Source organism: Camarhynchus parvulus, chromosome Z, assembly GCF_901933205.1.
Source record: "Camarhynchus parvulus chromosome Z, STF_HiC, whole genome shotgun sequence".
Lineage (NCBI taxonomy): Eukaryota > Metazoa > Chordata > Aves > Passeriformes > Thraupidae > Camarhynchus > Camarhynchus parvulus.
In genome coordinates this window covers 40694282-40721950 of record NC_044601.1, presented here as the reverse complement: position 1 = coordinate 40721950, position 27669 = coordinate 40694282, and the positions used below count along the sequence as shown (strand labels likewise).

Sequence of the window (27669 nt, the reverse complement as noted above, 5' to 3'; positions counted from 1 at the left end):
TGCCAGTCCTTGAAACAGACCCCATAGTACCCTGTAATATAATTGCAGCTCTGGGTTTCCATACTATCACTTTTACTTCCTCTCAGATATGCTCCTCCAATTTGCCTGACATACCCATCATTTGTTTAAAAATTTTATTTCTGGAGCTAAACCTGAATAAGACTGGTAATCTCTTCACTTTGGCTGACTATCTTGTAAGTAAAGCCTATATCACTTTCTTGTACCACTGGGTCACTCATTACTGTGTCCAAAACAGGAAAGTCATCTGCTCACCTAGAATACCTCTTCTCTTGATTAGGATCAGATGGAAGATCTTTTCTGATCTCCCTTTGCACTAAACTGCCTTAATCACCTGAGCTGTCTTGACTCGAAAGACAGGTGTCTGCCAAGGAAGGCAGAAACCTCCCTTGGAATGGAAAATGTAGCCCTCTTCCCTCCAGATTATTACAATTTTGAAATAATGGACCTTTCAGGCAAAGATATAGGAAAAGGAATAATAGTTCTTTATTACTGTATGTGTATGTGTATGTGTATAACAAGACAAACCAACAGCAGCAGCTCGGCACTGACACCAGGCAGAGCCCAGACCCGGTCCCCGCCCTCTCTCGGCCGCAGGCGCCTTCCCCGCCGGTGCAGTTCTGCTCGCAGCCAGCAGGGGCGCTGCTGGCTCCCGGCGGGCAGGGCGGGTGCGGTGACTCCCCGCGGCTGCAGGGGGCGCTGTGGCGCGAGCCCAGCCACTTCCCTCATGTGGGCAGTGGTGGGCAGGCCGGCGGAACGGGACTTCCTTTACAAACCCCCAGTGACAGCCGAGCCCAGTGCCCCTCTGGATGGCAAAATAGGCAAAGTGCACCCTTCCCTCTTCCTCCCAGCAACATCCTTTGTCTCTTAACTATTCTCATTAACATCTCTTAGGCAACAAATGGGAGAAAATTTCCTCAGAGAAAGAGAACAAAAAGGAAAAAATCCAAACCTCCAACAGGAGTGCAACTTCCAGGGAAGGCTGAATATAATACAGTTGATCTGCATGTGAATCACACCATAGTTGCAGTTTAAATCTCTGTGTGCGATATTCACTTAGGAGTTGGACTTGATGACCCTTGTGGGTCTCTTCCAACTGTTTCCATAACTCCAATACAAAGATGAAATAATTTTCATGTGTTGATACAAGCAACCATAAAGCCGGCCTGATTAGAAGGGAAAAATTACTGAACAGAAAAAAATTGCCAAAAAAGACTAACAGAGTGGCCTTCCAGACTGAACTAGAAAACTTGACCGGTGTACCAGAAATTTGAAATTTTAACTGTCCTCATTGAACTTCATCCAGGATGCACAGAAACCAGAAATATCCTGAGATGACATTAATAAGTACAAAATCAAGCAATTGTAATGGCAACTTGGTGTCTGAGAAGGTAGAAAACTCTCTGAAAAAATAAAATTTCTGTGAAAGATCAGAAAATACCATAATCTGTTAGATGTTATCAGGTGAAAAATAGAAATTAACAATATCTTTTGGTTGCTTGAAGTAGGGTGCCTTATATCTCTGTATTGTAAAAGTCACTTAATTATTGCCTAAATGGACCCTCTTTCTCCCTCTCTGAGAACTTTTTGGCTTGATTTCCACATGAGTCTTCTGCAGAATTTTGGACTCTCAATCCAGACTCTGTTTCACAGAAAATTTTTGAAGTGAGACTTTGCCCCTGATCAGTTTGTCTTGTCCTCCCCCCATTTCTGGATTGTTTGAGTCCTTCTGAAAGATGTCTAATTTGCTTAATTTTCTACTTTAATATTAAATAAATAATAACTATTTACTGTATAAAGGCAGAGAAAATGGATTCAGGAACGAGAAGTGTTTCTAACACCTACTTCCATACTTCCATATGAAATCTTATGTCTAGCCCTTGGAAATATCTTGCTTTCCAAAAGAGCCTGGACACATCCCATGACTCTGCTGAGAGTGACACTTTTGATTATATTGAATTCTGAACCCTGTCTGGTAGTTTTAAGTGTTAACCATCCTTTTCCTACTATCATGTGTTAAGAATTGTAAGATTGACTTCAGTCCCTTTTTATCTGCACTGCCTAAAGCTGCTTGGATGCATTTACAATTTCAGCTTCCATAACATCATGTGCAATGACTTCCCAATTTAATTGCACTTTATTTAAAGAAACATTCCTAAAACAAACAAACAAACAGAGATTAATAGTGCTTCATTCACTTTTTCCATGTCCCATGTGTTTAGATCAGATTTAGATGGGTGTAGATTTCTATCATAATTCCTTCAGTTTTACCTTGAATGGTGTATGGTATTTATTCACTCATTAGCTTATATAGATCATCCTCTGTTTTTATACAAAGGACAGGGAAGGAACAGAATCACATGGAATATGATAATCAGATTTACCATCAGGCATTTAAATTGCATAACTGTATTTCATTCTGTCTATATTTACTTTGAAATAAAGGACAATGCTTGATTTGCCTTTGCCTATTTATCTGTGACTGGAGTCACTGGAACCAACAAAGCTTATTCCAAGTGCTGTCCTGGGTGTTACTATAGGTACTTGTTTTCTTAGTAATCATAAACTTAATTGATAATTTAACTAGGTGCTAAGCATTTTGGTCTGATCTGGCAAATTAACTGCAAACTCTAAAATAAAATTGAGTATTTAATTGGATCAAAGTTTGTTTCCAGCAGAATTGAACAGACAAGTAATTGTAGACGTTTTTTTATTTATGCACAAATTACTATAGACTATAAATAACCTCAACATGCTCTATGTTTTATGTTGATAATATTTTTACTTTTTTCCCAGTATCTTTGCAAAAGCCTACTAGGAGCTCCATTAGAGACTAACTTGGTTATTCATACAGGTCTTCTCTGATACCTATGTAACAGTTATCACACTGACAAAATATGCTCTTTAAGGAGCTTTGATTGTGTGAGACACTCCATACCATTTATTTAGCATCTGCCAGTTTTAGGTGGTTCTATATCTAACAGGAAGAGTACTTATCTACTAAACTTCTCAAATGTATTCTGTTCTGAGATACTCTGACTTTCATTTTCTAAGATAAAGTACCAGTTTAAAATAAAACAGAATATTTTCAGATATCTGGCAATATGATGGAATTCTATGACTTCACTTAAAATGCTGCCACATGGACTTGAAATCTATTAATAATTATCATCTAAAAGACTGAAGCTCTCCATCAAGTAGCAGCAAATGCATCTTAAAAAAAAAAAGAGAGACACATGCAGTTGAAGATTCATGTGATTTAACCAGAATAACAATAACCCACAATTAACTTTTTATTGAAACTACTTTAATTTGGAACAATTATAAAAATTAGGAACTAGTATCAGTCTGAGCCAGGTTTCATTTTGGTTCTCTAAAGGATAGAGGGACAAAAGTGTTTTTTCTTTGTGGTTGTACATATCTAGTGACTTTCTATGGCTGTCATACATTTGGAAAAATAATTTTGTAGATTGTCAAATCCCCTTGCAATTCATCTCAATGAAGGAAAACTAAGCTCTTAGGTCAAGCATGATGATAAAATTTTGGTAAAAACCCTAAACAGATATAAAACAATGTTTCCAATGTTTCCATTTTAACCTATCAAAAATTGCATTGTATTTTGAGTATTCTATGTCAAACTTTCAGGCGATCAAAATAATAACTAATATCAAAGTATTAGTTCTACACAGCCTTTCCCTCCATAATCAAACTTTTGTTCCAATAGCTGTTTAAATCTGTGTTGTATCTCCAACAACATAAATAAAAGAAATGTGAGGTCTATAAAAGAGAGTGCTCTACCTAAATATATTTATCAAGCTTTAGTGTCTTAGGAATTTGAAAATTTGCTTCAATTTCCAGATCTCTGTTACTTACAGGATGTCATGTTGTAGTTGCACCTATGGTCAGTAATCCACAAATATCATCACATATTAGGATATTTACTAAAAAATTGGTAAAGGAGGATTATTCCAAACGTATTTCTGTAAAATCCTTGATACTCTTGGCTATTTTAAGACACTGAATAAAAAAAGATCTGAAGCCATAATTGAGTTAGGTCATTATTAAACAAATTTCAAAAACCTTGCAATTATCACATTTCAGGGTTTAATGATCTGGAAGCTATAAACTAAACATATGGTCTAATTTATTTATTTACCAAGTCATTTACTAAATTTATCTTTTAAAGTTATTCTGGATTGAGCTCACATTCCCAGTACTAAACATTTAATCCAATATATAATCTGCAATATTCACTTAAAATTAATTTTTTTTCAGTGCAGTCTGATTATTACTATGTTTTAGTTCTGCACGTAAGAAAATGGGATTATGATCTTACACTTGGGATCTCCCATTACCATCCTAACACAAGTGGGTAGTAAAAGCATTTTCCTACATGTTTAATGGAATCATGGTTAAGAAAATATGTAAAGTTGCTGATATTTTGCTTTTATATGGCTATCTTACCTTTGAAAGTACAATAAGATTCTTCTTTTAACACAACTATTAAGTTTTTAAAAAAGATAACATTTACTTATCTATTTTATAATTTTAAAATTCAGAATTGATACCTCCCTGCAATCTTTTTTATTTCTAAGTGTTTGAGTTCTCATGCAATACGCAGAAATGTCTTCAAGAAGATTTTTAAGATTTAAAAATTTTTGAAAGTTGTAAGAGTTTGAACATTCAGTTTGTCCTTCAAAGACTATGGGAGAAAGCCTGTCCTCAGCTTAATTTACCACAATTTTCCTTTCTTAAAACACAGAGAAATAGTGTTTACTCAAAGCTGTTCTGAAATTGAGGAGGTTAATATAATTCCTAAATTTTAGTTTAGGGCAAAATTACATGATAAATATACTTCATCACATTCACAGCTTATCATTAGGAAATCATATAAATGTAGAGCAAACTATAACATTATAGTTATAAGCAGACATTTTTGCTTGAGTCCATGTCAGAGACTGCAATAATTCATGCCTCCAACAGTGATACAATTTTTTTCTCATTATGGCAAAACTGTATAAAGGGACCATTGAAGCCCACCGCTCCCTAGGGAATGCCTGACTGAAACTTTGGACTGAAAGTCAAACTCCTGAGATTAGATAAAGGGAAACCCATTCTTTGATCATCTCAGGCCTGGGGAGAAGTAAAGAAATAAACAAGGAAAAGAATGCAAGCCAAACTCAGTAACTATGCTAAGAATCATTGCTTTGGTGTGGGGGAGGCCGCAGCCCACAGACCCATTTGCTGGGAGCAGGTTTGCACAGAGTTCTCCCTGCCATAAAGGTGAGGGGATGAAGTCTTGGTGTGTTGTAACCTCTGCTCAGGGGCAGTGAGCCCATCCTCCCTCACACGAACTGGCTAAGGAGCTCCAACCCTGAGAGGGCCTCAACCACAGGACCTCCATGACCTCCATGTGAGAGGCAGCTGAGGAGGTGCCTTAATCCATCAAAGGCCTCCCCGAAGTGGCCCCCAGAGTAATTCCTGAGGCCTTGTGCCAAAGGACTGCGTGTGATGCAACAAATCTAGGGTCTGTTGTAAGAGACAATGGCAAATCCACCCCTCCCAGGGAGGTGCCAGTGTTTTCCTACCTAGCCTGAGCTAGTGTAGGAAATATACTGAGTATATTAACGCATGGAATTCTATGCTTTTCAGGAGGACCGTCACCACCAAGAAGACCAACTTGAGAGGATCAACAGAACATCATTGGGATCTGTGGATGGTGATACTTTCTTTATTCTGTCTGTGTTGCTCTCTTTCTGTTCTCCCTACCTATTTTCTATTTCTTTCATTGTTTCTCTCTCTTTTTCTCATACTTACTATCAAGTAAGACCCATACTACTGATTTTGGCATAAGAACTTGTTTGCACCTTAATTTGGGCAGAGCCATTTCTAATAGCTTTAATAATTGGATCATAAGAGTCCACAAATCCATTTTTCATACAACTAAAGCTGAGCCCTGCAGCCCTTTGAGAAGCAGAGATCTTGGTCAAATCATGGTATGTCATGTGGTACAGCTGCTGAACTTTTTTAAGATTACCAGAATATTCCACACCAAAAAAAAGTTTATTTTTTTTAGGCTTTTCAGTGCTAATAAATCTGTAGCATTGTAAGGCATATGTAATAATATGGTAAATCCTAGTGTCATATGCAAAGCTACAGGAAAGCATCATATGCAATGATAACTCACAATTCATTAAAATTCTTTAATTATAGTCAATCCTACCAGATTTGTATTTAGGAAAAAAATTTCAAAACTAGTATGAATGGAATAGAAAGTATGGTTTCACATTTTTGAGGGGAATTAAAAAAAAATAAGCATAGAAACAAAATCAGGGGTATATGTTTGGGATAATAAAATACAAGCAAAAACATGCTATGATAAAAATAATAAATATTAGTCCTAAGCATTCAAGCTATTAAGGATGGGTGTCAGCACATTATTAAATACAGTCTAACGTATGCATAAGCAAAAATTCACTGAGCACATTCAGTCAAATTCCCTTTCTAAAAAAGGGAGAGATACAATGGAGAGACACTTTAAGAAGTGTATGGGTGCCTCACAATGTTTTTTAATAAAAACTTTAAAAATATCTTGCTATCTGTTTCATTTTCTTTCTAGTAATGGAGACAAATAAACCATTGTCAGAACTTTTGTGCCATGATGGTCTGGAAGAAGTCTTAAAAGTAGACAAATGAAAAATGCACACATGTAAGTGAATAGAAATAAATTTCAGAATTATGACTTCCTTTTCTCTTTCACTTTTTTTCCCTCTAAATTAATTTTTTAATTTCAATTTCTAACATGGATAATGCAGTGTGTCATTTAACACAGTTAAACACATCTGATTAACACAATCCAATGCAGGAAGGAAGTGCAAAATTGCAGTACAGATTCCAGAAGCAGAATCCAGCTCAAGGAACGCAGCTACACTGAAGGAAAATTACTTATGAATTTGAACACTAAATTAATGTCATTTTAAAACTAAAGAGAAACCTGAACATAAATCGTGGAGTCAATTAAAGCATATATTAACTGACTTACAGGCAGAATCATAGCTGCAAGCATGGTTCTCAAAATGATTTGTGTATGAATAACAAAGTTTAAATATTTTTCAATGGTCTGCATACTACACATAATTTTTACAAAAAAGCCCCCAACCTTCTGAGCTTTCTTTACAAAAAAAGAGAATGTATAATTTGTATATATAAATATCTAAATCAGTTTATTCTGTGTATTCCATTAACAGCATTTAGTAACTGTGTTTCAGCCCAGTACAGCTTTTCCTTTTTTTGATTTTCCCTAAGCAGTATTAAGCAAATTATTTCTGTCAGCTCAATATATTTGCTTCTATATTAAAAGACCTAACTGTTATAAAATCAGTAGAAAAGAAGTACTAAGTCAACAATGTGGTCTGAAATGCATGAATGATGAAAACCAAAGGTTCCACTCTAACAGACATATCTCCCAGTAGTGTGCATGAAAAAATAGTACAAATATGGGGAAAGATTAACTCAGCCTGTATCCTGTAGATGTATTCTGGCTTTATCCAATTGAATTATAATTCAATATTAAACATACAACAAGTTCAAATAACCTAAATTTTTTCTTTTCTCAAAACACATTGAAACTTTGAAGACATACACTTCCCAAATTAATTAGAAAAAAGCATCACTAAAGTCTGTTTAATTTTTGTGTGCATGTTTGCTTTCAGAAACTAACATTTTGTAGACAGCTCCCCTACATGAGAAAATAAGAAATTTTGCTGTTCCCCATGCTATAGAATGGAAAAATGAGGAAGGAGTGGCAGAGAGAAACAGCAATGTACTCACCATGCTTTGTCCTCTAGACATATGGCTTATTTTCAACTTTGATCTCTCTCAGCCATCAAAGACAGTCACAACTGTCTTTAAGACATTCAGAGTTCTGAACTTCAAAAATTCAAGTCACACTATTTAGTTAGGCACAGATTTAGTGAAGTGTTTGATTGTAAACATCCAAACCAGATTATAGAATCAATAAAATGGAAATAATCCATCTTGTATCCAGTATATCACACTTTTTTCAATCATTATTTCAGGAAAGGCTGGAGACAATGGATTTGTCAAAAATAAAACCTGTTTAACAGATAATGATTAAAGAATAGTCTTCCTCAAGTTAGAACAATGAAATTAAAACTGAAAACAATGCATATGAAAACTGTGCCAGGTTAAAATCAAGATTCTGGATTTATGTACAGTTTTGTTCCCACTGAAAGTGATTCAGTTAGGTTAATTCCTTGTGTTATTTATGGTACATTTTAAAAGTGTAAAGTTAAACTTTAAAACATTCAATGTCTGCAAAAATAACTACATGTAGAGCCTATTGTCCTTGATTATTTTCGCCTGAATATCTCGAGACTATTTTTCCTAGCGGTGATTCCTATGTCTCCCTCTTACAGTATGTACAAATCCTATGAGGTTTTCACACCAGTAGAAGCACTACAAGGTACTTCAAAATGTGCCAAATGCTTTACGAATGCCCCCCACCCTGTACTTACACTGACACTTTTGACAGTATTATCTACTTCATATATATATTAAAAAAATAGGAATGTTCTCATTCAAATTGTTTTCCAGATGGTCTAGGTACCAGATTACCTGTTGAATCACAAGATTTACATATAAGTCAGTTTTCAAAAATCCATTACCTTCCAATTCAGACATTAGGATCTGTTTTAGGAACAGTTTTGAGATGGATAAAAGTAGAATTATAGAATTAGTGTTGATACTCTCCATATTAAAAAATAGAGGACTAATAGAAAATCAAATTACTCTAGAAATTGTTGCAAACTGGTTGTCAAGATGCATCAACTTACAAGAAAAAAAATTTTCAGAAGATACTGTATGCATTGCCTAACTGATGGCCAATTACAAGATTTGAACCCAGGGATATTACATTTACTTCTAGACTGGCAAATGTCAAAATAATTCACAGAAGCTTTGTAATCCTGAAGAAACACAATAGAAAATTATTTTATCCATTTAATGAACAGAGAAACTGCCAAAGATATTGAAAATAACTTCCCTATGTCAACTGGTAGTCCATTCTGCATAACAGGAATCAAGAATCATCTCAGGTAAATTTCTGTCCTGTAAATTACAGGACCAACACAATGCTGCACTTTCAAAGAAAAAAGGCCCTTTCTGACAGCATTTTTTGTAACAAACATTCTGGAACCAATAATTTTCCTCTTTAGCTATCTTTCAGGGATAAACAGACCCAAACGTAAAGCTCACCTTCTTCTACAGACTTTAGCAGTCTTTGATTGCTGATGCACACACTTTCCTCATTATAAATTTAAAAAGGGAGGTAGATTTCTACCTGAAGAAGCATGTCTGTCAAATGTGTGGTTAGCATGGTGTTTTTCATAAAATTCTGCTATGGATGGCTAACATGCTGATTAGTGGATTTTAAGAACGAGTTTGCAGTTTTGAAGGAAAAGTACTCTTTCCAATTTAACATTCAAAAAATTGTAAAGATTTTTTCATCCTACAAATATATGCACATTCATTTAGAGTTGGTATATTAATATATTAATAAATGACAACTGCTACAGAAGGTAGTCTAGCATTAAATTAAATAAATTTCATGACCCACTCACTCAAAATGTATTATCTTTTCTATATATTATGCATGTAAATATAATAGCACATAAATTACAATCTTAAATTCCCATGCAAAACCAAAAGCATATTGGTCCAATCAGTTAAAATACCCTTGAATTATTTAAAAAAAATCCTTACTGTTTGATAACATTATAGTATTGTATAATTGTTCTGTCAGTTAGAATTCTAAAAAAAAAAAAAAACAAGAGCAAAGGCTGCCTAACTATCCATCCAAAATTATAAGCAAAGTATAGTCTATTGCAAGTTATAGGACCAACAACAGAAAACAAATCTGGATGTTAATCTTTAAGATGTTTCTTGCCCTAGGAAAGTAATAATTATGTACTCCCAGCTTTAATTTATTTTTTTTTTTTTTTTTTCTACAGATCTTAAATTATAAAGATACTACAACCTGCCCAGTATATAATCATTATTGCAGCTATAGTTTTGGTCCAATAGAAGTCTCACATGTAAACTTATTATATCTTTTAGCCATCATGGACATGAAAAAGCAGGTTATTCTTTTTGAAGCAGGCTATCTGGTGTTGGAGAGTGTTACCAGTTCCTAACCAGTCTGTCTCTTAGCTAACATATCTCCAGGTGTTTCAATCTGTTCTTGTTAATTAATTTTTCCAGAGTTTTCTGGAGTTCTAGTCTTCTTCACATGCTTCTCTTGGTTTTGCACAGATCTCACCCTTTTCCAAAAGGTCAGTCTCCAGAGCATATGCCAGGACTTCATGTATGAAGACAGTTATTCCTCACTATGTATTTCTAGAACTCTTTATTTATAAATGCAGTTTTTAAATGTATATAGGCTAAATTCAATATTTTCTACTGTTTTCATAAACACGTAAAACATGTAAGAAGTTATTTTTCTTTTAAGTTTTAGTTAATTGAATAAGATTGATTTATGACAGCTTGACTTATGCTTGATTTATGGCAACTTCGCAGGGAATGCCACTTTATATCTCTTTTAACAGTAAGCTGATAATAGCTATTGTTTTAGTAAGATTACCTGAATAGATTTTCATGTTTCTTGTAAAATTTTCACTTGGATCTCCATGCTTCCCAACCTGACTTGTGGAAACATTGTCATATGAGACAATGACAAGTCTTAGTTGGGTAATGACTGACATATATATATATATATTTTCTTCCTCTCTAAGTTTTGTTAGCCTGCTCTAGCAGGAAATGAAATTGTTGTGATATAGCTAGAATAAATTCAAGTTGGCTATTTCTCTTCTACTTTTTTTCCTCCATATGTGCAAATACAGTTTATCTTATTATCTGACCCATGTTTTTCTGCAAACTAAAGTTATTGTTGCATGCCTATAATTCTTCAGCTGCTTCTTCTGAGAGCCTAAAAATATATTCAACCTTTTTCAGTCTTCTGGAACCTGGTCTCTTCTCTGGATGTTCTCAAAGTGTTAATGAATGCATAAATACGTCAAATATTTAAAAAAGCTTGTTTTTTTCAAGTAGTCTTCAACTGTTCCTTACTGATCACACCCTGAAACTTTATTCAAACTTATACAGCAATCCCTGATGGGGACTTTTAGGGGGACAAAGTTACTGATTGATTATGCTTTCTCACTGTTATTTGTTAACAGCATTTTGATTCATTCAAGAATTAATATTCTGCTTTGTTTTTCTCCTCCTACCAATGCATCTACAGTTTAATTTCTCTTAAATTATAATAATGTTTTTAAATTGGGTTAATCTTATACCTAATATTGATTTACCAAATCCTTCAAATGAAGAGCCTGAAAACTTTGAGCAACTGTGACAATAGAAAATATTTAAACCATTTTGATAAGAAATCATTGTTTATCAAGAGAGCATTTCAAGACGGGAGAGAAAATGGCAGGTCAAGGGTTTTTCCTCAATTTTAGTCAGGTGTGTGCTTCAGGCACTTCAAACAAGCCTGCTGAGGAACCATAGCAGAGTGTATCTGAAAGAACTTGGAACGAAGTACTTTCAAGAACCTACTGCTCACAGCTGGAGATTAATTTCTTCTTGCCCGCTGTTCCTAAACTGAAGATCACCTCTTCTCACTACTGGGAACACCTCAGTAACTTTTACTGTTTGCAAGTTGGAACAAAGTCTTTGGGAACGCAGAATAGCAAGCCTGCATATGTAATACAATATTAATATTTACTGTAAGACCACAGATAGTTTGATAGCATAACAAATAATATTTGGTACTCTTCCATAAATAGAGAAAATTAATGATCTGAAAATATTAGCCAATACAACAAAACATACATAAATTGACAAAGCATTGGTTTACCTGGAAGAGCTGTAGTAGCTGAAATTTCCTGCCAGCTATATGCTTTATTAAAATAATAAAAACAAATTATGTTCTTTTCTACTTTTTCCCTGCAAAATACAACCTTAATTAATTTAATAATAATTTTAATATTATTCATTAGTGTTAATTTTAGTAATATTCATTAGTGTTCTTTTTCTTGGTAATTATGTGTTTTATAAATAGTGTAAATTGGGAAATTATTTATTTCCATCCTGAGAAAAGTATGCAGTCACAATAATGGTCTTATTAATTAGTTGTGACTGAAAAAAACCCAGAAGCAAACATCCAAACAATTATTTATTTTATTTCTTTCCTGGGACTCCTGTGTTGTATTTACTGACTATATAGAAAGTGAGGCAATCATGTTTCAGTTACACAGAAATATGTTAAAAAAACTATAGCAATTTATTTTCCAGCAGTATTACATATAACAAGTGACTTTTCCCCTTGTAGTCCTTTTAAAAACATATATCAAAGTATATATTTCATTATTATCTGGGATAGTAACATCCTACCATAATGCAATTGCAAATAAAATTCTTTAAATATGCTAGGTAAAAGTCAGAATGCATGCTGTTCTGTACATCTGTGCATTTTTTTGGTCATGCACCAAGTAATTTTTATTGATTATTGCACACTAATTATTGACACACTGATTATTGCAGCACATAAAAGAAAATCACTTGATGCTTTCTAAAATCTTTAATAATAATGTGTGTAAAGAGAGGGACAAGATAAATGACCACATAAAAACGGAGGCCTCAGAAATGCATCTTCAATGTGGTGGACAAAGGTAATAAAATCATATGCTAATACAAATTAATCATAGTATATATAGCCTTCAAACTGGAATGCAAAAGTACAGATTGAATGACAGTCTTTAGCACTAGCTCAATATAAATGGAACAATTTTTCAGTTGAAAATATGGAAATTTAACAGTATGTGACGCTTGGTAATAGTTCAACATTTACAGAAGGAAATAGTAACATGAAAGGAAAAATCCTCAACGTGATTTTTTATTTATATGTTAATTGATGTGTCAAACATCTTCTTATCAAGGGAAAAGCAAGGATTACTTAGTGTTTGTAAAGCCAAAGCTGCTTAGAATCAATTTGCTCATCATTCAAAACTGTCAGATACCACTGTCCTTGCAAATTTGTTTACATTCAGGTTTTTTTTTCCTAAGTTACAAACATTTTAAGTACTTTGATAAACCAGGGGAAAATTTCTATCATTTTGCATTCTTATTGCTACATTATTGAACTAGGCTTTAAAATATGCATGTAAGTGGTTTTAAAAAGACTGTTTCTTCCCTGGACCTTTAAAATTTATTTGAAAATACTGGAGTATAATATTTTTTGTGACATTTCAGTATGTAGCTTTAAAAAGCAATATTTCAGCTAGAAAATTATTACAAAAATCCCATTAATATGATAAATTTTAGACATGGTCATATCTTTTAATTAAATCACATTGAAAAAGCTGACTTGAACTTAGTTAACTATGAGGTACAACTGAAAAAGTTCCCTTGATCAAGCAGAAGATCAAAGAAAGAATGAAATTGCACTTGATGGTAAATTACTTAAAAGCTGTTTTGATTAAAGTATAGTACCTAATAATCAATTTAATTGTGTCAGAGTCAGCACCCCACTGATACTAAAGCTGGGTTATATATTCAACATGTTCTCTGTAAGTTGTATTTACATTTTATTGATTTTATGCAGTTCTGGACACAGTTTTACACTACAGGGACTTGTGGGATAAAGCTGATCTTGATTTTAAATTTATGCTTAGAAAAATCTGTCATTTAAGGATAAAAAGAAGGAGGAAGAGGAAAAACAAATAAAAACCAAAAGACTTCCAACTTATGAAATGAGGTGTGTTATCCAGAAGCAGAATTCCACTATCTTTATCCTGACTTTCCCTACTGCTAACTTAATTTCCATAGTCAAACATTTTCTTTGAAGAAACAAAACCAAGGTATATACACAAGACTGAAATTCACTTAAAAAGTACAATCTTTGCATAGGCATTGACTATTAATATTTTCCATACTGAATTGTTGTTCAAATATAAGCTCTGTATTCTTCTGGTTTTTTAGATTTAATTTCAAAAGTATTTTAAGTCTTCTCTAAGGTGAAACTTTTTTTAAATGAACTGGCAACACACCCAGAGAAAAGAAGAGTTCTGGTTTACAGCAGAATGGCATATGTGATCCCTTTTTATCCTTTAATGTCTTATCTTGCACCAGGAGAGAAGGTATTTGCATGATCACTCTAGGCCAAAGGATGACAAGTTTATATTTAGGATTTCACTCTGTGAAGTGGTGAGGAATTTTGAGAGTCTCTCTTTTGTTTTCCAGATTCAATGTGACTACATATTGGTATGACAGCCTGACTATACATTCATGGAAATAAATGACTTGTGATAAGAATAGGGACCTTCCAACCATCTGAAAAATACATGCACCAGTCATTTCTCTCAAACCAATTCTTGATAACCTTCTAGAAATAGAACAGACACGGCTGCAGCTGCTTCACTGAGTCACGTCATAAGGGAATTTCTCTGCCTCTCCCCACAAGTGCAAGTCAAGATGACCTCCTCTTTACGGATAAATGTGAGAACGCTGATGACTGACATATTGTATCCATTTTACTTCTTGCTTTAGAATTCAAAGGTCCTGATTTAGGCAGCTGATATGTGGGGACATTCATATTCTCTGACTTTGTTTTCTAGATGGGGCTAGTGGGGAAGCAAAAGTTACAGGCCAATCTTGCCACGTATTTGCTTCAGATTCAGTTTTCACATCATGCTGGATATTTCTTCAGTCTGAGTACCTCAGGTAAAAAATGCTATTCAGACTGGCTGAAGTTATCATGTTTCCTGTATTTATTTCCAAGATTTTTGACTATTCTATCATCTGTCTGCACCAGAGCAATCTCAAATGTGTCCACATCAGGCTGACAGTGTACTGGGGTATCCTACCCTCATTGCAAAGAATCCCTTCAAGGTTTGAAAATCAAGTAATTGTTTCACTCACTTGTTTGGAATACCATGTGCCTGTAAGTATTTTCTGTCTCACTGTGAATCATGCAGAAGAAGTTTAAAGAATTATAATTAATATGCATTAACCATATGCAGGCCTTCTTCATATTAGAAGTACAAGGAAGTCTTGTACATGAATACTATTCTTATTTCTTTGCATGACATGCAAGAAAATCTTCCTACATAATGCATAAAATAGGGAGTTTTACATACAAGTGAGGGTAGTAGACTCTCCTTTCATGTCTTTTTGGAGGGTTTCTTAACATTATTTTAGTGTAAAGGGTATCTAAAATTGAATATAACATCATCAAAAATAACCAGGAATTTCAGCAAGAGTAAGTGATTTGAGGAGCATCTTTTTTCAATATCTAGCAAATTATAGGCAAATCTTTCTTGAAAGTTTGCTTACTCCTGTACTCAAGAGCACAAACTTTGACTGGTGATGGAGAGAAATTAGAATGAGGGAAATGTTTAACTCCTATTTTGAATTAATTATTATTTACCTTTCAAATTATGATAACTGCTGAAAATTGAATGGCATGCAAAAAATTTCTTAACTGAGGCCACTTTTAATTTCATATGAGTTGATTTATTATCAAAGAGTGAATTAATAATCAGTCATATTGCTATCAATTTTTGCAGTCTTTCAACATCACACTTCCTATTTATTTTGCTTTGTTTTATGATAATGTCAATCCTCCTAAAATATCTACTAGAGTGGAAATTTCTGTCTTAGGAAATTACTGTGTCTTCATAACCCCTATAAAAATTGTAGTGTGTAATGTTGATTGGCATGAAAGTAATTTTTTTTAATCAGTTTATTTCCCAGAATCTACTTGGCTTTTGCCTCTTCTAATTCTGTATTGACCACTAAAATATAATTGATCTTCTGCCTCCAAATTCCTGCTGTTTCATGAGCTCTGTTACAATTCAACATAATCTATTTCTCACTGATGTTGAAAAACATAATAAGGTCACAGCAGGGAAGATTTAGCTTTGTTAAAACATTATTATTATAAAAAATAAGATGATCTAAAGTAAATTGATTCTGTCCTTGTGGTAGAATTCGAACACATCCACATTAATCTGAGCATATAAAGCAGCAATAAATTTGCTAGTACTAGTACATTGCAAATGATTCTCCTTATCTTTCATTACCCCTGGGGAGGGGAGCCTGTAGGGGCAGATGAACTTTGCAGGTGATATCTACCTTTGTGGGATAAAAAGATATGAAACCTCTCTGGAAGAACCAGAAAACACATTCAATAGAAATGTTTATTTCTGTCTCTAAATTGTTTTTATTTTGCCTGTATCTGACTAATGTGCATGACAGAATTACATAAAAGAAAGCAGCAAATAAGGAAATTAATTTAAATTTTGACCCTCTCAGGCTCATATTTACCATCAAAACCCATAAGAAAAGGACTGGGCATAGGATTGAAGACAGAGAGACAGTGGTTGTCCTATTAATCTAGTTTAACTGGTACTAAAATCTGACAGAACAAATTACATGTTGCAGGCAGAAAGGCTTATCAATTCATTACTACTTTCAAGGTTCTTCCTTCTCTTTCTCTTTGCCTTCAGCTGCTGGCAAAGGATAGGCTTTTGCAGTTCAGTTTTTCAGTTTATTTTGACTGCTTTTAATTAAATTTGATGGCCTGCTTCTGCACCAGGGAAGTTATTGGAATTGCACAGCGTTTTGCTGTTATGATGGCTCCCTAGATGTCTGTTCATTATTAACTGCTTTTCAAAATGCTGCTCTCAACTCTCATTTTATAAATATTTAAATAACTGTGAATATCTATAACATAAATATCTGGGCCTAAGCAATAGGAATTCTATTACCTATTTAATATGTTTAACATAGTTATATGATTTTTAAATAAAGTTATACATTATAATGTTAATTGGGAAACTGTTGTCCGTAAATCATCTTACTTGTAAGTGTCAGCAGAAATGGTAGTCATATTTCAAAGCAGCAGTAATCAATTAATTAGTCAGTAGTTTGTGAACTATTGCTTATGTTACTTTAATTTTCACACATCTTAATTATTTAAAGCAACAGAAGAATAAGTAAATAATATAAAACAGAACATTTATGATCTTTGCACTACAAATGATACTAAAAGCTTGAGATTAACTTCAATGTCTTCTGAAACAGATTTCTATTTTTAGTACAAATTTACCAGGAAAAAAGGATAGACCAAAGAAAAATTCATTACCATAACTCTGAGTAATGGGAAACAAGAGATTGTTTACAGCTACAGCCCTTAAAATCCTGAAACAGGCAGGACTTCATTCTTAAAACAGAGTACTCCTTTTTACTGTTTAATGCGTCAGCTACTTGTCCCATCTTCCATGGTCAGGGAGCCTTTAAAAAATATAATACTCTTCCAAATACTATAGAGAAGAATTTGGATATCCTTTCTGAGCTGACAAGTCCTTTGTTCTGCAACAAGTAACACCATCTCCAGTGAAAATCCTCTTACAGGAGGGATACATTCATTATGGGAAATATGGGCAAAATGTGGCATAGCGCTACTGAATAGTGAACCAATTTTGCCTATTGAATACAAAATGGAGAATAAGAGGTAGTTTGCCGTGCAGTTCTAGGAGCTTAGAATTAGTATTGAACACTTATTTTCTAGAAAACAGAAAATTTAAATTCTAAAGTTTCTATCTCTTTGCCTAAAGGCTTATCTTCCTATTTGCCAGTCTTCCTCATTACTTTTACATCTCAGAGGTTTTTTAAATTTTTTTTTCTGTTTTCTTTCATATGGGCTAAAATTTATACTGCCTTCAGTTTTAGAAATTACCTGCTGCTGCTAGTTCCTCACCTATGGGTTTTACTCATTTAAAGAAATGTTTGAGGGGTTTTTTCACCTGTATTTAAACAAAAGAGTAATCATACATAGAAGGTAGAAATTTTTATTAGTTAGAACTATACCTTACATAATCAAAGTATATGTGCAGGCTGGCCTTCTATAGTCATTCTGATGGAGCCTTTCTGTATAAACACATATCAAAATAATTTAAATACTGCAAAAAAGGTAAATTCAAAGTGCACTTAATTCCTTTACAGATCTTCAGCAATCAAATGGCTAGTTTTAAGATTAATTTAATTTGTTGCTTAATGTTACTCTACACTGGATGCATTCACATGACAACTGAAACTAAAAGCACAGAAATTCTCCTGCATGACAGGAAGGGTCTTAAAACAGGTAATAATATAGTTACAATGCTGCAAGTGTGTTGAAGAAGCTACTTTTTCATGAAGGTAATAGAGCCAGGTGTATCTATATTTTGTTTAACAGTGACAGCTGTGATCAATTTGTCCTTTAAGACCTTTGTCCAGCCTAATAATCTATACATACCTCCAATATCCTTTACATTCTACATATTCAAAACTTTGGAATAAGTTTCAAATGAGTCAGTTGTCCTCTGTGTTTCACCTCTTTATAAATCTTGATATTTCCTGACATATTAGGAGCAAAAGATGTGACACCCTTAATTTACTCATGTTTTAGAGTTTCCTATTTTCAATAATGTTAATATAGCCCCTTCAATTTATCAGCAGGTGGTATCCCATCTGTCATACACAAATCCTCCAGAAATGTCATACTACTGCTGGAAACCTGTCCATCATGATCCAGCTGTCCATTAGGATGGGAAGGATGCCAGTGCTCTGTCCCTGCTGATTCTCCTGCCCTCTATAAGGACTACCTTAAACACTTCAAAGGAAATACAAGTTAAAGAATTCCCATCTCATTAGTTACATCTAGCTATACCAGCATCTCTTCTATGTTCAGCCATATTTAATAGAAGCATAATTTTTTCCATGTGTTCTCTACTAAAAAAGGAAATTGCATTTAAAGTAACAATTACATAAAATCAGGAAATCTTCTTAATTATTTTATCAATGATTTTGTGTGAATGTCTGCTATCTTTCCAGCTACCTGTGTACAGCCTTTCTGGTCAGACAGGAGACAGAAATATGCTACCTGTACTTTTTTACAGTTGTACATCGAGTCTAAACTGAATTCACATGCATGGTGGTTCCAGGCCACGTGTCCTTCGCAGCCTTGAGGAGCAGAGGAGAGTAGCTGGATTGAAGGGAGAAAAAACTGTAATTCCAGTCTGAAGAGTTGGTTACAGACAGTGAAGCCAAAATGTGTGAATGGAGGTGTAATCTATGAATCTATTGTTTAATCATCACTCCTCAGTATTCTTTTTGCTGAATGTGAATGCCCACATTTGGCATTCTAAGTTAATAGCTGTATACCTGTCTAGGAAGTCCATTGCGGTTCACTGCAAACTAAAAGTTCAGTTTGCTCTTTCAATGATGATACAATAGGTCAACATTAAAGTGATCTGCCCTAAAAGGACTGAGTTTCATGGGGAAAACTGAAACACACCAGGTCCGGAACAAGTTTCACACAGATTTCAAAAGGGACTTTAAAACACAAGATGAAAAAACCAGATGCAGTAGCTGCCCTCTTGGAGCATTGCTGAATTTTTCACAACCTCACTAAAAATGTAGAGATGGAGGGATCAGGTGTTGTATTTACTGCTAAAATGCTTTGAAGCAGTAAAAAACTTTTAAAGTTTTAAACATGATTTTTGCTGTAATAAGCAGTGATGTATTTGTGTGTATGTCGGCTGCTTGACAATCTGACTGACACTATTTGAATGCTAATTATTTACAGAGAACAGCAAACTAGATTTAAACTGATTTAAAAAAAAAGGGCATGCACCGTGATATTATAATGGTTGGGAGTTTTAGACTGACCGCAGATAAAATCTAGATTGGTTTTTTCTTGTAAAATGTCTGTTTATATGTTTGCAACATTAACAATTAATTCAGAAGTTCTTTCCTATAAGTTACTGCAAATATTCCTGAATGAAGGAACCAGACTTTTTTTTAGAAATAATGCAGTCAGCAGCTATACTGCTATGGATAATGTATTTATTCACATATGAAAATAAAAGTAAATAGCATAAAGGAAAGAAATAAGAAACCTAATAGCTTTCTGAGGATGTCCCTTTTAGATTTTATTATCTATTTAATTTACAGTTTGAGTTAAAAGGAGATGGAGGAAGATCAGATATAGAGACAAGAATATTTCCTCTTATTTTCTGTTCTAGAAAATCCAAATAATTTTACTACAATTAGTACATATTTTATTCCAACAACAATAATTTTATTCCAATTTAGGTGAAAACTAAACAACTTTTGTGCCTAGTCCTACATTGAGAGGAAATGAACTAGCAACTCTTTATGTTTAAATATTTACTTCTGAATTTGAGTAAAGCAAATTAGAGAAAAGTTGCAGAAGAGAATATGCAAAATATAAAGCCTAATAAAAAAACAGCTTTTCAGAGATAAAGGAAGGTGTCACTTCCTTTCATTGTAAATGTCGCTATGTCAGAAAAGTAAAACATTTAAAAATGCTTTAAATTGGTAAATTTTGCTGTTTGTATCAATTCTGACATTTTTAAGTCTCACACGTAAGAAGTTAAGGGAAGAGATAATGCTTATTTAATGAGTAGCTAAAATTTTATGATAGATTTTTTTTACTAAGTCCTGTTCTGCAATATTCACAAATCACATAGATAACACTGGCAGCACAGAGAAGATGATTTCTTTCTCATAAGGACAATAAAACATTTCCAAGGTATGCAGAGATGCAGTTACAAAAGCAAAAGCTTGGCTAAAACTGGTATTGACCAGAGACATCAAGAACTACAAGAAACTGCTCAATGACAAGCAGAAACAGAAGGAAAATAATGACTAGCACAAGTACTTACAGACTGAACAATGCTCACTGCAGTAAATAAAAATTCACTACGGCCAGTAGCCAACCACAGGTATTATGGTCACTTTGCAAATTTTCATAAATTAAGCTCATCAATCTCACTTTGTCTGAAACAGCCTTCAGCGGCTTGAAGTTGTGCTTAAATTTGTTCAGATATAATCTTTTCTCCTGGCCTGCCCATCTCTGTTTTGTTTTAGTTGGAGGGGGTTTTGTGTTGAGTTTTTGGATGCTTTTTGGTTGGTTGATTGCTTTGGGATTTTTCTCTTTTTGTATGTTCATGTGGAAGGGGGTTGTTTTGTTTAGTTTTGGGGTTTTTTTGGTGACCATAATTTTAAATAGAGTTTAATAACAAATACGTGAAGTCTGTATGTAACATCCATGGGGTTTTCATAATGACTTCGTGAAGACGGCTTGCTGGCATGAAAACAGAGGCTGTTTGGAAATGGGGTGCATGATAGTGTGTAGAGGAGCAAAGGGAGTAAATGACAAAAGAAGTGGTTCAGATTGTACTGGAGACTCTATGGTTATAAAGAACTTTTCAAGCTTTGGATCAACAGAACTTGATTCTTATAGGGCACTTTAGGACACACCGAGACATTTCTTTGGAAGAAGATTACAGCAGCTCACATGAAATCCAGAGAGTTCCTGAAATGGGACTGTTTCTTCATACAAAAATTAGATGTATCAAAAAGGAATGAGGCACAGCTGGACTTGTTGCTCACAACAAGGAAACCTGCTATGCAATTATCTTGGTTAGTCATAGGCTTAGCTGCAGTATTGTGAAGCTTGGGGTTGAAGGGAGCACACAAGATTTTAAAGATTTTAAAGACAAAGATTTTAGAAGATCAAACGTCAACATGCTCAGAACACAGCTGGGAGGCATTCTGTGGAAGCTTCCCTGGAGGAAAAAGGAGCTGGTGAATACTGAGAGTTTTTCAAGAATGCACTTCTGGAAGCAAAAACCAGTTAATCCCCTTTAAAGATAAGGGAAATAGGCAGAGCAAGAGATCCCCTTGGCTGAACTACAAGCTTTTGAGTCTGATCACAACCAAAAGAGAAGCATATCAAAAATGTCAAAACAGGTAAAGACCCATTGAGAAACACAAGAGCGTTTCCAAGGTGTACAGAGATGCAGTTACAAAAGCAAAAGCTTGGCTAAAACTGGTATTGAAGAGAGGCATCAAAAACTACAAGAAACTGTTTAATGACAAACTGAAACAGAAGGAAAATACCATCCTTCTGTTGAACAAGAGAGGTGAATCAGTCACCAAAAAATGCTGAAAAGGGAGATTTTTCTCAGCACTTCATTCACCTCTCTCTGCACCAGCACTGCTCAGCTCGGGGAGCAAAAGTCCAGGTTGAAATAAATACAAACCCACCATCGCTGAATGAAGAGTTGGTGAGTAAATTTTACTGCAACTTCACCCCTGCAAATTGATGGGCCCTGACAGCATCCACCCAGGAAAATTTAGAGTGGCTACAAAGAAGTTGACGACTCCCTTTTCAGAAGGAGTCATTTGGAAAAGATATGGGGTAATGGTTACAAGTTACTTCCAGGGGTAATCTGATTATATGCAAGAGGAAAGTTTTTTCATGGTAGATTCCACAGTGTTGGACACTTAAAATTCAGATGGACCGAGTGCTACTCAATCTTGTCTAGACCATGCTTTTCACAAGAAAGTTTTGGACCAGATGATCTCTGAGGCCCCCTTCTAATCTGGTGTTTTATAATTCTATGATGATTATGGAGAGATATCCTCTAGTAATATATCTTTTGTTTATTCTTTAGAGCAGAATAAAATACTTTAGTTGGAAGGGGTCTACAAATATCTACTTGAATTCCTTAGCCACTTCAAGGCTGATCCAAAGTTGAAGCCTGTTGCTAAGGGCATTGTCCAAACACCTCTAAATACTGACACAACATCAACCACCACTCTACTTTCCAGGCTTTGACCACCCTCTAGGTAAAAAATTGCTTTCTAATGTCCAGTCTGAAATTCCCCTGTCACAGTTTGAAACCATCCCCACTTGTCTTATCACTGGATCCCAGAGAAAAGAGTCAGCACCTTCATGTCCACTTCTCCTTATGAAACTACACAGAGAAATGAAGTCACCTCTGAGCCTCTTTTCCTACAAACTGGACAAGGCCAAAATCCTTAGCCATTCTTCGCAGGACATGTTTCCCAGCTTTTTCATGAGCTTTCTTGCCCTCCTCTAGATATATTCAATGATATTAAAATCCTTTTAAATTGTGGAACTCAGAACTGCTCCAACCTACCCAGATCCCTCTGCAAACCTTCTTGTTGCCCAAGAGTCAACAGCACCTCTCAATTTGGTCTCATGAGCAAACTTATGTTCTTTCCTTATGCATAATAATAACATCTGAACTGGCAATAGTATTTTATTTAGACTTTCAATATTTCAATTATACTGCTTATAAATTATTTTTTACATATTAAATTGATACCTTTTCAAACTTAATAAGATTTAGTCATCTTAGCATATAGGCAAAAAGAGTACATAATCACATGTAGGAGCCATGTGATATTGGGGTATCCTCCATGCTGACAAAAACTTCTAAGTTTTTATAAAGAATATGTACAAAGATATTCCCAGATGCAAATCACCTTGCAACATGTGGCAATCTTTGCTAGAAATTGAAGTAAACTATGATCTTTTCAATAATTACTCTGATTCCTAGTGAAAGAAGCAATAGTTTATCTTGAGTAAAAGCTGTATACTTTTTAAAAAATAATGAACATAACAAGATATTTATCCAAACTTCACCTAGGACATGACTGAACAGATTTAGCTGCGACTTTAATGTTCAAGTCAAGGCAAATAATTGCATGAAAATAGTCAGCTTGAATGTCTGCACAAAGCTCTACTGAGATCAACTTAGCATGAACAGATAGGATCTGCCCAAATTCATATCACACATAAACAAACATGCCCCATCCCAGAACTCAGTCAGGTATATTACCTGACTTAAAAGATACATAAAAATTCATATGATAAGTTGTGTGTACCATATGAAATAGAGATGTATGACAACTTTCTTGTAACACCAGTGTGTAGAATATGACAAAGAAATAGCAGTATTCCTAATGCTATAAATTGTTTCCAAAAATTGTTGCCCTTTTTAAATACGAATATTTGTATGTGAAAGTGAAAATGGACTACTTGTTTTCTGTATTACTGGCAGCCCTGCACAAAGGGCAGCTTCATTTCCAAGATCCTAATGTAGGATCTGGAAAAGTATCTCCCTGGACTTCTGTGTATTTCCTATAATACATTGGGGAAATTAATTGCTTTTTTTCTCACCTGAATTTCACATTTGTATAAAAAGAAGATTAGTTTCACTCCACAGGAATTATAAAAATAGAAGATGTCAGGATTCCACATGCAATGATATTCATATTACTATATTCACATGCCATCTGTGTTTGGTCTGCTCTGGGATTGCTTCATTTATTGAGTGGTTTGTATGTGTATTGCACATACAGTACATTAACCATCAGCAAATTCTGCACTTATAAATATGCAAAAGTACTTAAAATTCTATCTTTGTAGATGTTCTTGTTTCAAAGACTTTTAAGAATATGTTATTTACATAAACAGTCAGAAGATGCTTTTGAACTTATGTAAAAGTTCTCAAGCCTTAACTTTAATGTATTAACAGGCCTTAGTTTAAGAACTGCAGACAGAATTTTTGTCATGTTTAAAGGGAATCAGTTTCCTTTTTTGTCTATATACAACTTTTAGACTCATTATTGATGAACAAACAGTAAACAGAATTTCTTACCCTCCAGACAATACCATGTAAACAACAGCTCCAAAACTGGTAACAAGAACTGTTGCCCCTACTCACTACCTGCCTATTCAAAGCACTAAAAAAGAGGGAGACAGAAGTTAAGCTTTTTTCTTGCCCTTATTTATGACTTGAATCAATCCAGAGAAATGTCATCAGTACATACACAGTTTCTTTTTTCCCATGTCTAAGGGAAATGTCAGTTCAATATGCCTCTAAATTCTGTTATCTTCACACATATAAATGGAACAATAATAAGAGATTACAAGATTAAAAGACAAATCACAACCAATTAGACCTTGTCAAATTTTGTCATCACATAGGAAAGCTGCTAAAATGTTAACCTTGACCTTCAGCATATATTAAAATCAGGGACTATCAGTTGATAATCAGTTAAGTGCTCTCTGTGGAAAGAATAGAAGACCTTCTCCAGTGAGGGTACTAAAAGCTTATGAAAATCTGATCCTGATGTTATCCAGATGCAAAGTGTTAACCTTTCACAGATATGAAGTCTGAAACCCTGGAACAACGGTCAAAATAAACAAATCGGTCAAAATCGGTTCCATTTTTGGCCCAATAGCAGACTTCTAATGTCAAATGTTCACTTTGCTGTGACCTTGTTCCCAAATGTAGAATGAATACAAAAATATTTATTTTCCTTGCCTTTTAGTCTATCACTGGGACAAAGATGGCCTAGAAAAAGACTGAATATTCCAGTGTCAGGGTATTTTAAACTGCTGTAACTTGAGCAGCAATTGTCTTAAGCTCTATATCCTTCATTTTTCTGGGTTATATTTTTTGTCACTCGTATTGTAAGTGTTAAGCTAAATTGATTAATGTACACATATTATATTTTTATCCAAAAGTTGTCTCTCACTTTATCTTTTGTACTTTGCTCACTAGAAGTACTTGTGAAATATATAACTTAACACCCTCATTTTTCATCTTATTTTTTTTGTGTTCCAGAGTATATAAATATCTTAAATAATTTAGTCACACTCTCATCACACTCTCTTAATTCTGATTTTTTTTCACTACATGCTAGTTAATATTTGGGAACAATTTGAATGGTACATACTGAATATATATACCAATGTAAAAATGAACCAATGTAAAAATGATGCTCTTAGCTGTGGTCTGCTACAATAGGCATCGTGTGCCCTGTTTCCAAAGAGGAAAATAGATTTTCACTGAGAAATTATATCGTGAGCAAAAAGCAGATACAACAAACAGAAAACCATCCTGCCTTTATCTTCTCCACAGTTTCCTACTAGCTATAAGAAAAATGGAATTTTTCAACATCAAAGAAAACAAAACTCTAAGTAGATCTGAGATACTGGTGTCCATGAATATTAAAAATCTAAGACTAGAAGTATGAGAGGTGCACTTTAATGTGTGTGCATAATTCCTCTGTGGGTGACTGTATCACTGCTGTCACCTTAACCATGTTAAGGGTAACATGTGGACCTCCCTCAGAGATAATTTTTGGACTACTTCTTACTCTGTCCTTTACCCACAATTGTCTCCCATGAGAAATACAGTAGGAAGTAAGGCTAATTTTATTAGCATCCAAATATTCTTATTTAGGTTTTTTTCCACCAGGTTTTCTTCTATGTCAACAGACTATTTTTGTCTACATTTTCTTGATCATTGAATATTTCCCCCATGTTCATGTTTATAGTTATGTTTTACAATAATTTGTCATTACTTTCAGATAAAGTAATCTTTACTTTTAATTATCTAGAAAGGAAGAGGAATCGAAATGAGATGGCATCAAATTTGCAAAGTAACATTATGAACAGATGATGTTACACACTGATTTAAAGATATGTTTAAGAATTCTACAACAAGGGAAATTAAAGTCCTCTACAGTGCTATAGAAAGTGTATTTTTAATTTGTGTTTGTTGCTAGAAATCAGTAGGCTTTGTAAATTTAGTCTGAAATGAATCTCCAAATGTGTAAGACATCACTTACTTGGAGTTGAGGCTGATTGGTTCTGCCACAGCTGGTGCCAACATTCTATCAGTCAAATTCTTAACTGGGTTGTAAATGGTGAGGAAAACAGTTGTTTTTTACTCCCACCTAGAATAAAATACAGTGTCAGTTACTATTTTTCTTCCCTATCTTCCAAGTGTAATAAGACATTTATTATATTAGCTTAGCCTGTCTCATTAGGAGGGTCATCAAAACAGTTATGCAAAGGATAGAAGCATAAACAGTTTCACTCTTGAAATTTCTCCTTGATTGTGTGACACAATATACATATAAATAAGTGCTCTGAAAAGAATGTATTCTGTATACATTTATTCATATATATATTTATTCATATTTGTATGGATTTAAAAATGTTGATGCTGAAGAAATTAGTCAGAGAATTTAGCAGTAGCAAATAGAAGTGTTTTGGAGCAAAGTAGCTTAATGCAGGTATCTAAATAACAAAGTTTCATTTTTATTTTGATCTTGAAGTACCATTTCTTTTTTCCAAGTTTCTTCTTATTACGGACTATAGACTTCAAATTTATGAGAAAATTATTTATAAAACAAAAGGTTAAAGAAAAGGTCTCTCAATTTTAAATTGCTCTCTATCACCTTTGAAAGGAAATGAAGATAAGAAGTCCTAACTGACTAAAAGAGCAACTAATATAATATAATATAATATAATATAACATCAATCTAATATATCAAGAATCTAATATAATATCGAGAAGATGGGGAAAAGATGGTTCTGAAAATAATAACCCAATCAGTTTAACTTAAGTTCCTGGGGAAAAAATTATAGTATAAGTCTTCATGGAAGCTATTTGCAGGCAGAAGAAGGTCAACCAGTAGCAACATGGTAACAGAGAGATATCTGAAGGGACAGAGATATTAATGGAAGTATGTGGAAAAAACACAGTGGAAAAACCAGAGATTTATTACACCTGGAAGTAAATATTCAGTAATTTTGTTGTCTTGTGACCATATGATATTTCTGTCCTTCCAACCAAAAGAAAACCAAATGTATTACAACTCTCAGCTGTA

General features: G+C 34.1%; 1 protein-coding gene across 27 annotated transcripts in view; it reads right to left on the bottom strand.

The window, feature by feature from the left end:
- Positions 1 to 27669, bottom strand: part of PTPRD (protein tyrosine phosphatase receptor type D) — a 1161500-nt gene that overhangs the window by 839329 nt on the left and 294502 nt on the right. For all 27 annotated transcript variants that reach the window (XM_030968017.1, XM_030968045.1, XM_030968047.1 and 24 more), the window contains exon 4: positions 26623 to 26730. The gene's annotated coding sequence lies outside the window, so the exon portion shown is untranslated. The remainder of the gene's footprint in view (positions 1 to 26622; positions 26731 to 27669) is intronic.